This window comes from Miscanthus floridulus, chromosome 2, assembly GCF_019320115.1.
Source record: "Miscanthus floridulus cultivar M001 chromosome 2, ASM1932011v1, whole genome shotgun sequence".
NCBI classification, from domain to species: domain Eukaryota; kingdom Viridiplantae; phylum Streptophyta; class Magnoliopsida; order Poales; family Poaceae; genus Miscanthus; species Miscanthus floridulus.
The window spans coordinates 23,839,889-23,858,332 of NC_089581.1; the positions used below are offsets into that span (position 1 = coordinate 23,839,889).

Here is an 18,444-nt window from a genome sequence, read left to right on the forward strand (position 1 = left end):
CTAGTGGCATTTTGATAATCGCATTTTGATATGAGTTTCACCTCTCTTAATAGTACGACTATCGATCCTAAATATGATCACACTCTCTAAGTGTCTCGATCACTAAACCAAAAAGCTTCTATCAATTTCACCTTTGTCTTGAACTTTTTGTTTTTCTTTCCTCTTTTCTAAGTCCAAGTATATGATCATCACCATGCCATGACCATCATCATCATATCATGATCTTCATTTGCTTCACCACTTGGAATGTGCCACCTATCTCATAATCACTTTGATAAACTAGGTTAGCACTTATGGTTTCATCAATTTACCAAAATCAAACTAGAGCTTTTAGGTGGGTCACTGTGTGAGCATCTGAGGCTGGCAGACGCCTTCACGACATGCATTCACAAGCAGGGTAGGTGAATGAGACCCACGTGGGGCCTGGGGATGGGCATGAGGTGTAGGATGGGTTGTTGGAGTGCGAGATGGGTGTGGGTGCGACATGCGAACATGGGGGCACTAAAGCCAGATGGGGTGGTGCGAGATAACGCGCGGGAGGTGCATCCGAACATCCAGGCGCTAGCCCTTTCGATCGCAAGAAGTAAGCACCTTGATTTATACACCATTTCTCTTTTTCCCTCCTTTTTCCTTATTTTTCTCCAAACATCTAGTCTAGTACTAAAAAAGACAAGATAGCCCCTGGGGCAAAATAATGCTGGCAACTAAATCCGGCCGCCCGCTGCCATGCAATCGTTGTCCTCTGTCCGCTCATTCAACTACGACTATGCCAGCGACCCCATGGATGAACGCCGGAGGACGCGGCCCCGCCCGCTAGAAGCGCCTGCTCTGCCTGACTTGGTGTCGCCGCTTGATGCGCTGGCTCGACCTAATGTGGCCCTACCTAGGCAGCCAGTGACCAGCAGGGACGTGCAAAATTGCCTAGGGGCGGCCTGCGATGAACCCCAGGAGGAGAAGCAGAAGGAAGAGAAGGGAAAGAGGAAGCGGAAGGAGGACAGAGAGATGGAGGGAATGGGGAAGGAGAAGAATGGGGAAGAAAAGCTGAAGAAGGACTAGGGTGGCGGGATTCTGACAAATAGGCTTTTCTCAGAGCTCTGCATCTCGGAGCTCACTGCCAAGGCTATCAGAGAGATGAACTACACCCACCTCACCAAGGTGATGCTCCCACCTAACCAAATTTTACCATTGCACCATCTTTTTGGCAAGATATACATGTTTTCTCGGTGCAAGTCCAAGTACTCCACAATTGCATGTAGTCAAATGCTTCTATCATTATGTGGATGATTGTGTTATGTGAGTCGATACCGCAATGGCAATGCATTCACCGCTGGGTTTTAGTATTGATGTAATGTAACAATGGCATGCATGCATGGTTGTTTAATTTTCATGATTGCAGATTCAAGCTAGATCAATACCGCATCTGATGGAAGGAAGTGATGTGATGGGTTCAGCAAAGACTAGTTCAGGGAAGACCCTTGCTTTCCTTATACTAGCGATTGAATTGCTCCACAGATCACACTTCTTGCTGAGGAATGGAACTAGAGTTGTTGTGGTTTGCCCAACAAGGGAGCTTGCCATTTAGGTTTATGCATGACACAACAATTATCTTTTGATTGATTTTACATGCTTTATGACTGTTCTAGAATTTGCTATGAGCGAAATGATCAAAATGAGATGTGTCAACTGATCTAAGGTTAAGTTATTCTTTGTTAACATAATGCCATGTGTGCAGATATAATACACAAATACACAATGTTGTTTGTTTTTATAGTATTTTGATTTGAAGATTAAGCTATGAGAACTTCTTTTCACGTTGCTATATATTACCAAATTTTATCACCAAATTGTTAGGCTTCAAAAGGTAGCTTTTTTTTAAATGAGGCTTCAAAAGGTAGCTTTCTACATTGTATCTGAATGTTGGATGGTTGTTGCGACTATTCACCTATAGGGGTAGGGGCTCATACTCGACACTTTGCTATCCTTATGTGTTTCGCCAATTCATTTGTGCTAGACACAGTGTTGTCAAGGAATTAATGAAGTATCACTCGCAAACTCTTGGATATGTAATTGGTGGCACTAACTGTTGACCGACAGGATCACCGGCTCAGGTGAGTGAACCACTCATCGGTCTTGCCGAGCAACTGCTAGTGTTGCTGAGCACCCACTAGCCGTGCCGACCACGAATAAGCATTGTCCGTCCCCACACACTATGGCTAGAGCTAGAAGAAGAAGGGAGAATAGAGCATGCACACATAATACACGACACCAGCGTTGGGCGAAGCCCTATCTGAGAGATGGTAAATCTGAACTCTCTTTACTGAGTTGTCGTGGTAGTCTATTTATACAACTCTATCCATCTAGTCCTAGTACAGTGCACATGCTGTAACAGTAACTAGATAACATATAGGGCTGACTCTATGCCGGCCACTGCATGTGCCTATAGTGCTGCAGGTGAGCCGTGTGGCGCCTACACCTGCAACGGCTATAGTATCACATCAGGGGGTCTTTCGGCGCCGCCTTCTCTTGCTGTGTTCACACAAGTTAGCAGTAGATTATCTAACAACCTTCCCCTAATTATACTGCTAACCCTTGTACCCCTGTCATGCCAATCATCTCCTTTAGCTCCATGAGTCAAAGACGTCCGAGCAACTTGGTGAGGATGTCCGTGAGTTGTCGATCAGTTTTGATGAACTCGATGATGATCTACCCTCCATCGACACAGTCCCTGAGGAAGCGGAACTTCACATCGATGTGTTTACTCCGGTCGTGTAGAACCAGATTCTTCACAAGGGCGATGGTGGACTGGTTGTCCACCATTAGTGCTGGTGGGTGAGCTTCCATGCCGGTTAGCTCGCCCAGCAGCCGACGCAACCACACAACTTGGCATGCCATTGTGGTCATCGCTACGTACTCTGCCTCGCACGTAGATAGCGCCACAACCTTCTATTTCAGCGATAGCCATGAAATTGGGGCCGACCCGAGGAAGACAAGCACGCCATAGGTGCTTCATCGTCCGTCGATGTCTCCCGCCATGTCTGCATCGCTGAACACAGTGAGATGCAGCCTACTCCCGCCGGTCTTTAGAAAGATGATCCCTTGATCCACCGTCCCCTTGATGTAGCGTAGTAGCCACTTCACCGTAGCCTAGTGATCCTCTCTGGGATTCTCCATGAAGCGACTGACGTAGCCCACAGCGAACGCAATGTCCGGCCTCATGTGGACTAGGTAGCACAGACCATCGACGATGCTCCAATAGAGTGTCGCATCCACATTCGCCACAGTGCTGCCCTTCGTCAGCTTCAGTCATTCCTCCATCGAAGTCATGCATGGCTTGCACTCAGCCATGCCGCTCCTCTCCAACAGCTTGGAGGCATACGCACTCTGACCGAGCGTGAGTTCCTCCTTCCCCTATCTCACCTCGATGTCGAGGTAGTAGGAGAGTGCGCCAAGATCGCTCATTCAAAAATGAGCCGCCATCTCTCGCTTGAAGTAGTTGATGTCCTTCGTGCGTGCACCGGTGATGATTAAGTCATCCACATACACGCCGATGATGAGCTCCTCCTTCCTCCGTCGTTGCATGTAGAGCGTGTGCTCAGTTGCGCACCATTGAAACCCAAGCTCGCCCAGCGTGGTGTCAAGCTTGGCGTTCCATGCTCGTAGGGCCTGCCGTAGCCCATAGAGCGCCTTGTGCAGTCTGAGTACCCTATTCTCCTCTCCCTTGATGGCAAAACCTAGAGATTGCTTGACGAAGACCGTCTCCGACAGCTCGTTGTTGAGGAAGACTGATTTAACGTCCAAGTGATGGATGTGCCAGTCCTTTGCTGCTGCCAGAGCTAGTAGCAAACAGACCGACTCTATGCGCGCTACTAGCGCAAAGACCTCCTCGAAGTCTATGCCCTCGCTAAGGCTAGACGAAAAATTCAAAGCTCGTTAGCTCGCTCGGCTCGTGGCTGGCTCGACTCGGCTCGGCTCGTTACGATAACGAGCCGAGCTAAGCCAAGATTTTAGCTCATAAGCTATAACGAGCCAACTTGAGCTGGCTCGCGAGCTAAACGAGCCAAGCTTCCAGGAAAAAAGTATCAAAACTTATATTAGTTTTTGTATTACTTCATGTCTTGCACTTTACAATTGACTGGTAACTGGTCTAGACCCTATAAATTGACTAGTAACTGATCTAGATGCATTTCTTTTATATTATTAATATTCTCAAACTTTAGATAAATGCAAATATTATATTTTATGTATTTTTATACCTGGCTTACGAGCTTAACGAGCCAGCTCGAGCTTTTAATGACTCGAGCCAAGCTGGCTTTCTGGCTCGTTAGGATAATGAGCCAAGCCAAGCTAGCTTGTTATCTTAACGAGCCAAAATGAGCCGAGCCGAGCCAAGCCAGCTCGTTATCTAGCCTTAGCCCTTGCGCTGAACAAAGCCTCGGGTGATGAGGCGCGTCTTGTGCTCGACAATGGCGCCGAGCTCGTCCCGCTTGACCTTGTACACCCACTTTATGTTGATCGAATGGCATCCTGGAGGTGGATCGATGAGCTACCAAGTCTCGTTTTCCTCGATCGCCTTCATCTCCTCCAGTATCACCTGTCACTAGTTTCCATCGCGCTCGGCCAACGCGAACGTGGGTGGTTCCTCAGCACTGATGAGTAGCAGCTCTGCATCATTGAGCAGCCTACCCGCCAAGCTTAAGGGACTTGTGCCACCGATGATGTCATCCAGCTTGTGGAACCGCACCTCCTCACCTTCATGGTAGGCGTCCACGAACTCAGTGATGTCACTTGGAGATGAGGTGAACTCGATCGGCGTCGATGAAGTTCTCTGTTCCGCCGAAGTGCCCGTCATAGCACCTGGAGTGCTCGGCACCTTGGTTGTAGTGCTCGGCACTACTTCTGGACAGCTCGTTATAACTTCTGTAGTGTTTGTCCACACTGTAGGAGTGCCCAGCCTCAGTCTTGGAGTGGTTGACACCACTGTAAGACGTCTTGGCTCTGCTACGGGAGTGCTCGGCACCCATCCTAGAGTGGTCGCCACCACTACAGAACCTCCCGGCACCACTCCTGGCGTGCTCAGCACTGCCCCAGGAGTGCTCTGCTCTACCGTCAGAGTGCTCGGCACTCCTCCCATAGTGCTCGGCACTCCTCCCATAGTGCTCGGCACCTCTTCCCCGGCATCTCCACCACCATGGATGACCAGGTGCTCGACGATGAAGGTGTTGGTGAAGCTGCCAACTTCCCCATGCTTGGACTGCTCTAGTCCCAAGCCACCTCCTCATTGAACACAACGTCGCGCAAGACAAGCACCTTGTCTCCACGTGGGTCGTATAGCCGGTACGCCTTGGTACCCTCTGCGTAGCCTAGGAACACCATCGGTGTGCTCCTGTCCTCCAACTTGGTGAGGTTCAGCTTTGTCTTCCTGACATGGCCGATGCAGCTGAATGTTCAGAGAAAGGACATGCTCGGCTTGCGCCCATACTAAGCTTTGAACGACGTCTTGCCCGTCAGGGCCTTGGTCAGAGATCGGTTGATGATGAACACCGCCGTGGTCACCGTCTCACCCCAGAACCTTGCCGGCATCCATTGGCCTTCATCATGGATCGGGCCATGCCGACCACCGTCTGGTTCTGCCTCTCCACCATGCCATTCTGTTGTGGCGAGTACGGCATGGTGTGGTGTTGCCCCACACCCTAATCTGCGTAGTATGCAGTGAACTCCACTAAAGTGAATTCATCACCGCGATCAGTCCTTAGCACGTGGAGCTTCTTGTCGCTCTCGGCCTCCGCTCGCGTCTTGAACTTCTTGATCACCGCTGACGCTTCATCCTTGCTCGTCAGGAGTTACAGCTACATGTAGCACCATGAGTAGGAGGAAGTACCGCCGACCACCATTTGTAGCAGGCGTGATCGGCCCATAGAGGTCACCGTGGACAAGCTCGAGAGTGTCCTTCGCACGATACTTGGCCGCCTTTGTAAAAGGTAGCCTCCTCTGCTTCTCGAACAGGCAGCTATCACACAGCTTGCCTTCGTGCTTTGATGTGGGGTAGCTCTCGGACCATCTTCTCCAGCTGACCAAGTGCGTCGAAGCTGAGATGTCTAAACTGGGCATGCCACATCCATGGTTCCTCAGAGTGCCTTGCCGCTAGGCACACTGGCTGCTTTATCTTCAGGTCAAGTAGGTACAACCAGTTCAGGGACCTCTTCACCTTGGTAAGAAGTTGCTGCTCCTGGTCCTTGATCCTAAGGACTCCATCCTTAATCAATACCTCGCTACTGCGCTCATCTAGCTGACCAATGCTGATGATACTGGAATGTAGCTGCGGGATGAAATATACATCCATTAGCGCATGGTACTTCCTGTTTTGGCACCTAAAGATAATGGTGCCACGCCCTTGAATATCCACCCTTGAGCCGTCATCAAACTTCACCGTACCGATAACATCGTCGTCGAGCTCAGAGAAGGATTCATTGGAGCCCATCATGAGGTTACTGGCACCAGAGTCTAGATACCACCGCTGCTCCTAGTCGGCGCCCACACGTCTAAGGTGAACTTGGGCACATGGTTCGTCGAGGTTGACAGTCTTCAGGGTCTTTCTAGGTCCTTCCACCATCGTCACCTCTTCCTTCTCCTCGACCTCGACGTCATGCAGTGCACAAAACATCGCCATCAGAATAGTGGCCTCATCCTCATCATTGGCTTGCGCCAGATGAGCCTGAGCCTTCTTTTCCTGCTTGCGGTTGGGGCACTCCCGTGCCCAATGGCCCATCTTCCCACAATGTCGGCAGACGTTGGGGTCGACCTGCTTCTTCTCTGAAGAAGCCTTGCCGCAGCGCTTGCCATCACCACCGCGGCTGGAGGAGGCTGCCTTCTCGGAGTTCCTCCGAGCAGCCCACTCCTCTTCTATCAGCAGGAGTTTCCCGCTGTCCTTCGTTGCTGTCGCTTGCTCCAGACGCTCGTCCACCCCCCGTAGATGGCCTGTCACATCCTCAATGGTGAGGGTGGATAAGTCCAGCATCACCTCTATGGAGAAAGCGATCTAGATGTACTTTACCGGTACGGAGTGGAGGTACTTGGAGACCGCCTCCTCTTCATCGATGGTGACGCCGTGGCTCTTCAGCTTGCTGATGAGTGTCTGCAGGTGGAGGGAGAAGTCCATCATTTCACCATCTTTGAACTTGATGTTGGCGTACTCCTGCTTCAGAAGCTGGGTCGTTGCCTTTTTTGCACGGTCGGAACCGACGCGCATCGCCTCAATAGCCTCCCACGCCTTCTTAGCAGAGCTCTTCGCCCCAATGGTTCCCTGTACTCCGCCGGTACAGCAGCGAAGATAGCCTCCAACACTGACATATCATCTTCCTCATTGTCGGTGCCCTTGTCAACAGCATTCTAGAGTCGTTGGGCTCTGAGCTTGACCTTCATGGTCACCGACCACTCTCCATAGTTGGTGTGAGTCAGCGTCAGCCAACTGGTGCCGCTGACCTCCCGCACCGTGCAAACAACGACCTTCGGTCGTGGCTGGGCAGCCACAGCAGTGCCACTGCTGTCGCCCATCTCCGAACCGCCTATCATCACTGGTGGTTAGTCTTGCGACGGTGCTTGTACGGCTCTGATACCACTTGTTGGCCCACAGGATCACCGGCTTAGATGAGTGAACCACTCATCGGTCTTGCCGAGCACCCGCTAGTGTTGCCGAGCACCCACTAGCCGTGCCGACCACAAACAAGCATTGTCCGTCCCCACACACTATGGCCAGAGCTAGAAGAAGGGAGAACAGAGCATGCACACACAATACAAGACACCAATGTTGGCTGAAGCCCTGTCTAGGAGATAGCAAATTTGAACTCTCTTTACTGAGTTGTCGTGGTAGTCTATTTATACGACTCTATCCATCTAGTCCTAGTACAGCGCACATGTTGTAACAGTAACTAGATAACATACAGGGCTGACTTTGCTCCGGCCACTGTATGTGCCTACAGTGCTGCAGGTGAGCCGTGCGGCACCTGCACCTGCAGCGGCTACAGTATCACAACAGGGGGCTTTTCGGCACCGTCTTCCTTTACTGTATTCACACAAGGTAGCAGTAGATTATCTAACACTAACATGAGAAGTGTAGGCCAACCAGCTCGCAGAAGGGATCAATGTCTTAATTGCCACACCGGGCAGGCTTCTGGACCATCTGCGAAGTACCAGTAGTTTCAAATACAAAGAGCTAAAGGTAAAGATATTCTGGTTACTATCATTTTTTTCCAAATTCCTTATTTCTGTTGAGATAGTGCATATACTTAAATTGTCACATTTAGATAAAAAAATACAATCAGAAATTTCATGCTTATCTATTTGCATGATCAGCTACCTGATTGTTTTATATATGAAATCTTTGTGTACATCTACCTTATGCTTGTCATGACTCCGTCTACCTATTAATGCTGAATTAGAGTATATATCAAATTGCAGCATACATTATGCCAAGTATATGCAAAATTGTAAAAGGCAATAGCTTATATTTGTATAAAGTCGTATTGTTATATTAGCTCGGTTATGTGTTTCGTCTTTGTTTGCTATTGGTTGCAGCAAATTTGTGCTTGACAAAAGTCAAGTGGAATTGCATATGATGTTATTTGTTAATTCTGTAAACAAAACCGATACAGTAATGGGTACAAGTATTGGATTTGTAGCTAAAAGTTGTTCTTCGTAACCATCCTTAAAACCAAACTGATTCTGTTCTTCCAATTAAATTAACATATAATTGCATTGTAAATATCTTGTCGAGCGGGGATGGAATCAATCTTGTTGCCCACTCATACGTCGGCCCAGAGAATACTAAAACCAATTAATTTTGTGCTGGGCTGCCCATGGAGAAGGCCAAGCCTTGTTTACTGTCTCATGTAATATGGGTCCCTATTTGGCAGGAAAATGGCATTGAATTTCTTGGAAAAGAAAAACATGAAAATTTGCTGTTAAGGCAGTGAATATCATGACTGACCACTCCCCCCTCTATTTTTCTCTGGCATAACCCATCATATGTTGCAGTGCCTTATAATTGATGAAGCTGATCGGATACTTGAGAAAAAATTCGCGGAGGATATGAAACAAATATTTAAACGCCTCCCTCGGGTATGTGACCATCTGGCAATTTCGTTTCATGTGCATAGTGCAGCCATTAAAATTTCTACTGAGAGTCTGAGACTACTATGTTTTGTCCTGGAATTATTATGGATCATATGCAGGATAGACAAACTGTTCTTTTTTCTGCTACACAGACTCAAAAGGTCAGTTATTCATCCTATCCAAACTTTTCCTTAATTTCCCCTGTTGGTGTAAATGCTTATGTGTTAAAAATTGTAATCCCACAGGTTCAAGATTTTGTGAATTTTACATTTGGGAAAAATGAAGAAAGACAATGGAAACTTGTTTATGTTGGAGTTGATGATTCTGAATTAAAGGTATGCAACTGTTTCACAAGCTGTTCATATCTCTTTAAAACATTTGCTGGATTATTTGGTATGAGAAATATAACTTTGATGCTCTGGCAGCCTACGGTTGAGGGCTTGCAGCAGGGCTACTGTGTCATTCCAAGCGAGAAAATGATGTTAGAATTGATCTCATCCGTCTTGACCCAACGGTCGAGACGGACCCCTTGACCGCGTTCCTGATCGGGGACGTCCAGCCATCTAGTGGCTAGTGGGCCCCCGTCGCACAGTGCCTATAAAGAGGAGGTGGGACAAACGGCTCAAAGAACGAGGTTCACCGCCGCCACAGCCCCACTGTCCTAACCCTAATCCGATCCAGAGGGTGGCACTGCCAGCGGCGGGAAGCACCACCGGACCGCCGTAGCTCCACCCCGTCGGGACTCCGCCACCTCTACACCGTCGCTGCCACACCGCCACTGACACCGACGCCATGGACTCCTCGAGCTTGTCCACCAAGCCCGATGGTCTGTACCTCTCCCTTTCTCCTCTCTCACTCTCTCTGGATCCATGTGTTCTAGTTCTTTCATACCGAATGGAAGTCAAAATACCCACTGATCTACTCCTAGCTGATCCAAAAGAGTTACCAATGGTATCAGAGCCGATTTGCAAGGTGTAGATCACGACACTGGGCAAAGAAAAGAAAAGAACAAGCTAGATCCGATTCGGATCGAAAGAAAAGAAATACAAAGGGTTCATCGAACCCTAAACTCTAATCGGGTGAAGAAACGGGGAAAGAATGGGTCTCGATTTTGAAAAGTACTCGAACCCTAACCCTAACCCTACGAAGAAGAAGAACAGTCTCTAACCCTAACTGGGTGAAGACGGAAGGGGCTCGGCTTCAAGACCGCTTGATCTGAACCCTAAACCCGCGACCAGATCTCGGGGAAAGAAATAGAAAGAAAAGGGAGAAGAAGGTAATTCAAATCGACCCAAAATTTCACCAAACCCTAACCCTAGAATCCCCAGTCTAGTTCGTAGATCTAGATCAGGGACAGGAAAAGAAAAGAGAGAAAGATTGATCGATCCGGATCGGATCGGGAAAGAACAGACCGTAACCGTAACCGTAACCCTAACTGTGATCTCGAATCAAGAAAGAAAGGATGGATTGTAAGGGGTTTTCTCCTACCTGGGGATCCCCTGCGCCGTCACCACTGCCTACCGTCGCCAGGCTACTCGGCAGCGGTCCACTCAGCCATGGGCGAGCGCGCGCGCTGACAAAAAGCCCAACGGCGGCGCCGGCTTTGCGCACGTGCGGTCAGGGCAAAGGGTGCCACCACAAAGCCGCTCGACGGCGGCGCGCTCAGCCTTGGGCGAGCGCGCGCCGGCGAGGGGCCCCACGGTGGTGCCGCCATCTCTCCTCCGGTCGCCATGGGCGGCTACCTCTTGCTCGATGCGGGGCTAGAACAGAGGAGAAAGGGAGGGAGATAGATAGGCTGGCCGGCTGGAGACTCGCAGCGGAGGCGGCGGCGCCTCCTCCTCGCAGTTGCCGGCGGCCACCGCCACCTTTTTTCCTCCGCCGCAGCTGCTCCGTTCAGTGGAGAGAGAGGAAAGGAAGAAGAGAATGAGCTAGGGTTACGGGGGGAAGCGCCGGCCCGGCAGTTTTGTTCGCCCTAGACGCGCGCTCGGCCGTCGGATGCGCGCGGACAGCCGAGATTGAGCGGGCTGCATCGCGGCCTAGGCGGGAGGCGCGGCCGTGGCACTTTGCCGGCCTAGGCCCACGTTGCGGCCTAGGCAGGCAGTGCGCGTGCGCAAGGGAGCGGGGCCGGGCTGAATGTTGAGTTGGGCCGAGCCAGCTTCTGCTGTCTTGGGCCGAGAAAAGAAAAGAATGAGCCTGGTTTTTTTTTGTTTTTTGTTTTTTTCTAGAAAATAAAAAAATATGTATTGGCTCAAAAGAAAATAGAAAAGAGAATTTTTCGTGTGGGTAAAATTCAAGAAAAGTAAGTCGGGCCGTATCTTCGGTTGGGCCGAATGCACAGTGGTGATTGAGAATTATTTTATTATTTTTAGAAACAACTTTCGATGATTTCATTCAAAGAGTGATTTAAAATCTCTGATAATTATTGCACCAACGTGTTAGAATTTTCAGAGAGTAGAAAAGTACAGTAAAATGCTTCTGAAAAGTAGAAAAGAAATTTTTGTCAATTTTTCGCTGCGAAGTTAAAGTTTGTTGTCTTCTCATTAAATTCGAACCAACGAGAGAATTTAATTTGAAGAGCAGTTATAGTTATTCAGAAAATGATGAAAAGTTGATTCTCCAGTTAAAATTGGAACCAACAAAAAATTTTACTTGGAGGAATAGTAAGTTAATAGTTAAAGTTAAATTATGGTATTGTTATTTTCTGACCAACGTTGATGATAACGATATTATATTTTTATGAGTTTTATGATTAAAGTTTAAATCTCTGATGAATTTTGCATCAAAGTGACCAATTTTCAGAGAATAGATAAAGATCAAGGAATGCTCTTAAACTAGAGAAATGTATTTTCATGTTTCCGCTGCAATGAAGTTGATTGTCTTCTAATTAAATTCGACCCAACGGGAGAATTTAATTTTGAGGAGCAGTTCTATATTTTCAAGGTTATTGAGTTTCTATACGTTAATTCCATTTCTGCCCAACGGTGATGTGGAATTAATGTAGAAGAATGATGTTTTATTCTATTTCTATCCAACGGTGATATAGAATAGAACATAAAGATTTTAAAGTTTAATGAGCATTATTGTTGAATATTTTTTCAGACAAAAGATCTCTATGTTTTCATTCTTGAAAGCAGTAAAAGAAATGAGCTGAGTACTTGTGACTCAGATGATGAAATGCCTAAGGGCAAGTTATGTATGAAAGAATGCCATTGCTTAAGGGACTGTGTTCTCTTTAAAGAATGGCTTTAAAAGAAAAGAATTCTAGGATATTGATCCAAGAAAAGAGATAGATCAATGAGAGTCTTCATTGAGAAATATCTTTTATGTACTCTCTGTGAAGAAGAACTTATTTTCAGTTTCACTTATGAGAGTTGTAAAAGTCATATAGATGGATTAAACATGTGTGTTAAAAGAATATTCGGATTTATTTCTGAATTTGATGATTGAACACGAGCCAATCCTGGTAATTATGTCCGTTTAAGGGAATTATCTCGCATGGCGGGAAAATGTTGTGATAGTACCCGCATGGTGGGAAAAGTTTGAGAAAATACCCGCATGGCGGGGTGAAGTTGGCATAGTACTTATCCCGCATGGCGGGAGAAGGATATGATGACTCATGTGCTCTAAGTGTATTCCGCACATGGAGAGAAGTTTGGGGTAGCTCTTATGCTATCCTAGAATTGACCATATACTCTGATTGTGTCATGGTCATTAAGTACTCAATGAGTTTAAGAACAAAAGAAAGTTGCATGTGAACCAAAAGATAAGAATGATATGCAAACGTGACTTATAGAAGTATCGATTAATAATAGACTGAGTTGAGTTTTGAAGTGTAATGAGGAAAATGTACTCCCATACAAATTTTGTTTGCATGATGTAATCATATGGATGAAGTAAGTAATCAAAGTTTCCTCATTCACAAGAGTTCTGAATGTTTCGAAATTGTGGTAGAAAAGTTCATACCATATTTCGAGGGGGAGAAATGTAAGATTAATTAAGAAAGATACTTCTCCATACTTCAGATAATGCAATGCATACTATGCATTGAAGGTAAAAGTGATCTATAAAAGATGAATGTGATCGTTGAGGGAGTAAGACGGTCATAATAACGATACCCCTAAAGTAAAGAAATAGCTAAATTCCTAGACCTTTTACAATTCCGATAGGAAGATAGCATAGTCGGCTAGTATTCATACTGGACGAGTCTCAAAGTTATTAAGGCGGTGCTTAAAGCACCATTCAAGTTTTGAAAGATTAAACCCAAAATAAGAAATTTAAAGATACACCATCTTTAAAGAAGATGGAGTAATCTGGGAGAGCATGGTATGTAGATACCTAAAGCTTGAATAGAAGTGGGATTACATATCCACTATAGTGTTTTAGAGCAGCAAATTGCTTAATACATATTGATGTTGTATGACATACTTAAAGAAGATGAATAAGTAAACAAGGATCTTGTGGTACAGGAGGCTATAGAACAATTGCTTTTTTAGCAATGAAGAGTAATAATAGCCCCATATGAAAGAAGTGCCACGAGACCCCAGAAAGTCTCAAAGAATAAGAAAATCAGATATTTCTGGTGACTAAGAAGTAAAAGTTAGGAAAGAAATTCAAATAGAGAGTGATTCCACCTCATTTGAAGAAGCCATGAGAGGCGTTCACTCGTCTAAATGGCAAGAAGCAAAGGAACATGAAATGAAATCGATAAATACCAACGATGTTTGGGACTTAGAAGAAATTCCTAATGGAGCTAAAACAGTAGGCTATAATGGGTCTACAAGACAAAGGTGACTCCAAAGGGAATATAGAAAGATATCCAAAGGGAATATGGAAACCTATAAAGCGTCACTTGTGGTGAAATGATTTATATAAAGAGAAGGAGTAGATTATAATGAGCATGCAAGAATTCTTTTAGAATCATAATGGTATTAGTGGCATATTACGATTTACAGTTACATCAGAAGGATGTAAAGACACATTCCTCAAAGGGGATTTGTATGGAAAAGTTTACATGACATAACACAAAAGGTTTTGTCGTGGAAGAAAAAGAACATAAAGGGATATTGCCTAAAGAAATCCATTTATGGATTAAAGCAAGCTTCAAGACAGTGGTTCTTGAAGTTTGACAGTACAATAAGAAAGTTTGGGTTTTAAAGAGAATGTAGAGGATAATTGTATTTATGCAAAGTTTAAACATGGGAAATTTATTTTCCTAATCCTGCATGTGGGTAGCACCTTACTCGCTAGTAGTGGTGTTAATCTACCGTTGGAGAAGAAGCAGTTCTTGTCCTCAAGTTTCAATGAGAATGGTCTTGGTAAAGCATCATTCGTTCCAGGAATTGAAACTTACCGAGATAAAAGGAAAAGGGGTATTAGAACTATCTCAAGTGTATATTTAGAGAAGATTCTAAAGAAATAAAGTATATATGTGAATAAACCTGCGCCTGTTTCTATAGTCAAGGGTAATAGTTTTCAGAACTTTCAGTGTTCCAAGAATAAATGTGAGATCGATCAAATGAACGTCCTATATGCTTCAGTTGTTGGAAGCTTACTGAATGCTTATAAGCAAGAACTTACCCTGACATAGTTTATGTATTCGGAATGTTTTTGGCAGAAGTCCAGTCCAGATATAGATCACTGGAATGAAGTTGAGAATGTTTTGCAATTGTGCAAAGATTTATAGGCCTCATGGTGAGTAAGAAAGAATAAGTACTCTCAAATAGTTGTGGGTACAAAAGTTAAATTTTGGCGAGATATTTAGTGAAACCCACATAGTAGCTAACACTCGCAGTTGGAGTTTTATTGTGGAAAAGCTCCAAAGAAACAGTTGTGGTGTCATCAAAGATACATACCCACGGTATAGCTTGTTATGAGGCCTAAAGATAGGCGAAATGGTTAAAAGAACTTACACCCGGAATTGATAATGGTATACAACAGCAATAACCATTTAAGAAGTTCACTCCTATAACAACGGGTCGAGTGTGCTGCCAAACACATTGACGTTAAAGTTATACGTTGTGAAGGAGAAAGTCTGGAATCATACTGAAAATATTGAACATAAAAGTAACAAGCAAGTGCTTGCGGATCCGCGTACAAAAGGCTTACCACCCAGTGTGTTTGGAGAACACACAGTCGACATGGGTTTATGGTATAGCCTATGATTTCCGGACAATAAAGGACCCGAAAGTTAAAGAATCTGTTTCAGAACAGAGACGTGTATTGTAGCTGTTAAGTCTATTGGCGATTGACCGTGACGATGAAGCATGCTTTATGCACTAATCTGTGATGGAACAAATAAAAGTGAAAGAGATTAAAGTCAAAGTTTAAAGTTAAAGTATGAGTTGAGATCAAGGGGGAGAATGTTAGAATTGATCTCATCCGTCTTGACCCAACGGTCGAGACGGACCCCTTGACCGCGTCCTGATCGGGGACGTCCAGCCATCTAGTGGCTAGTGGGCCCCCGTCGCACAGTGTCTATAAAGAGGAGGTGGGGCAAACGGCTCAAAGAACGAGGTTCACCGCCGCCACAGCCCCATGTCCTAACCCTAATCCGATCTAGAGGGTGGCACTGCCAGTGGCGGGAAGCACCACCGGACCGCCGTAGCTCCACGCCGTCGGGACTCCGCCACCTCTACACCGTCGCTGCCACACCGCCAGTGACACCGACGCCATGGACTCCTCGAGCTTGTCCACCAAGCCCGATGGTCTGTACCTCTCCCTTTCTCCTCTCTCACTCTCTCTGGATCTATGTGTTCTAGTTCTTTCATACCGAATGGAAGTTAAAATACCCACTGATCTACTCCTAGTTGATCCAAAAGAGTTAACAAAGGATTCTTGTTTTGTACACTTTCCTAAGATTGAAAGTTCATAAGGAGCAGATGGTGAAGGTCCTAAGAGGGGAAGTGGGTGAGGAGCAGAAGGTGAAGATCATGGTGTTCTTTTCATCATGTAGCTCAGTCAAATTCCATGCAGAACTTCTTAATTTCCTCGGGATAGAGTGTTACGAGATCCATGGGCAACTGAAGCAGCAGAAACGAACTAGTACATTCTTCCGATTCCTGAAGGAAGAAAAGGGCATCTTATTATGCACTAACGTGTCAGCACGTGGGCTTGATATTCCTGATGTGGTTAGTTTAAACCATTCATACCACTCCTTTCTACGTATATGGTATATCCCCTTACTAATGTAAGGATCTGGTGCCTTGCTTAGGACTATATTCTGCAATATGATCCTCCAGATGACCCAAAGGTTAGTGCTTCCAAACCATGCTAAAGAAATTATGCATTTGTCAATTTTGCTAAGTTTGACATTTGAATTTAAATTGTAGGATTACATTCACAGAGTCGGTCGTACTGCCCGAGGTGATAAAGGCAAAGGAAGTGCATTACTGTTCTTACTACCGGAAGAATTAAAGCTGCTCATTCACCTGCAGGTAATTAATGTTACGGTGATATATGTCTGTCTCCCTTTATTAAGAGGAAATCTGATGTATATCAGTTTATGCAGCACTATTTTCTTAACTCAAAGTGATCGTTTTCTGACATTATGTCTAAATACAAAGTCAGTGGTGTGAAAGTACTTTGAAATATGAATTTTGTATAATCTTATATGCTACGCATTTTTTACAATTTGACTAGTCCAGTACGAGTAACATGGAAGCTCTAGTGCCCTACATAGTTGGACAGAGGGAGTGACGCATTTAGTGTTTGCTTGCAGGCAGCCAAAATTTCTCTGGACTGAATATGTGTTCAGTGAAAAGCATGTCCCAAAATCGCTATCACAACTTGTGAGTGTTTCTTTCTCAACTCAATCCCGTCGTTTCAATCTATTTTATTATAACGTGAGTTTTGGAGCAGGAGAATATTGTTACTGGGAATTACTTTCTAAACAAGTCTGCGAAGGAAGCCTACAGGTCCGACCTTTTGGCATACAACTCTCACTCTATGAAAGATATTTTTGATATCCATCAGCTTGATCTCAAGGTAAATGTTTGTGTTTCTCAATGTTCTGTTATTGGTTTCTGTTCATTTTATTGGCTCAGCATTTTGCTTCATTGCAAGTTTACATAATCTTAAGTTGTCAAGTAGAAGCACATTTGTTATTTCCTTAAATTTAGTGGTAGCCTAGCTTATCCCTTGAAAGTTTCAAAGTAGCTGAAGACCGATGAAAAATACCAATTGTTGGCATTTCACTAACTATGTTTGAATATGTCTAATTCATTGTTTTATTTCAGAAAGTAGCGGCATCATTCTGTTTTAAGGAGCCTCCTAAAGTGAATCTGAACCTGGAGAGCAGTGCATCAAAACATCGAAAGATGAGGAAAGGGTACAGTGGACAGAGGCATGGAATTGGCCCTTCAAACCCCTATGGAAGGATGGGCGGATATGATCGCAGCAAATTTGCAAGATTCTAAAATGACATCATCAGGGGAATCTGATGCTGGAAGCCCCCATTTTAATTTTTTTTAGATCGCGAACATTAACAGCCTGTTCGGCTGGGGCTGAAACGATCGTATACGATCGTGGATTATTACTGCTGGCTGATTTGGTGTGAAAGAAAAATACTGTTCTAGCTGAAAATTTACGATCGTTTACGACCAAGCGAACAGGCCGTTAATAAGCAGTGTTTGGTTCTCTCTGTAATGGTAAGCTTGGTAGCAGAAAGTCACGGTAATGCAATCCGATGGGGTGAGTACCGGATTTGTTCGGTTCCTCTTCCGATTCCTGTAACGAAGTTTGCATCTTCCGATTCCTGTAAGGCTGTAACGAAGTTTGCGTCAGAAAAAAGACCCGTATCTGGACCAGCAAAAAAAAACGTAGGACACCAACAATTGTAAGGTATTCTTCCTAGACCAAAGACGGCTCGTCATATGTTCTCTGAACTTTGGTGGCGCCCAATAATTCATCCTACGCCTAAATGTCATGGCTCGTCATTTTCTTTGAGCAATCATGGCTCGTCAGTGGTCATACGTTCTCTGAACTTTGGTTGCGCTCAGTAATTCATCCTACGCCTACAAACTCATGTAAACATATGCGGAATGGCCTGCCAAGTGCCAATCAGTACAGTGCGAGCGAAAAACAAGTAGACCCTGCCAATTTCCATTCCTAGCTCTTGCTTGTTCTCTTGTGAATCTTAGACGCATCCTAGAAGAAAACTTTGAATGGGACAATTTTTGCCCCATCTCTATACTTTGTATTTAAGCTTGAATGAAATTTATCTTTCCCCCACAAAAAAAAAAGACCCTGCCAACGAGAAAAACTTTGTACACAGAAACCACTTGAATGAAATTTACCTTTCCCCCACAAAAAAAAAAGACCCTGCCAACGAGAAAAACT

General features: G+C 45.3%; 1 pseudogene; it reads left to right on the forward strand.

Moving 5' to 3' along the window:
* The first annotated feature begins 726 nt into the window (after window positions 1–726).
* On the forward strand, window positions 727–17,585 carry LOC136536216 (DEAD-box ATP-dependent RNA helicase 27-like; annotated as a pseudogene).
* Window positions 17,586–18,444: the final 859 nt, after the last annotated feature.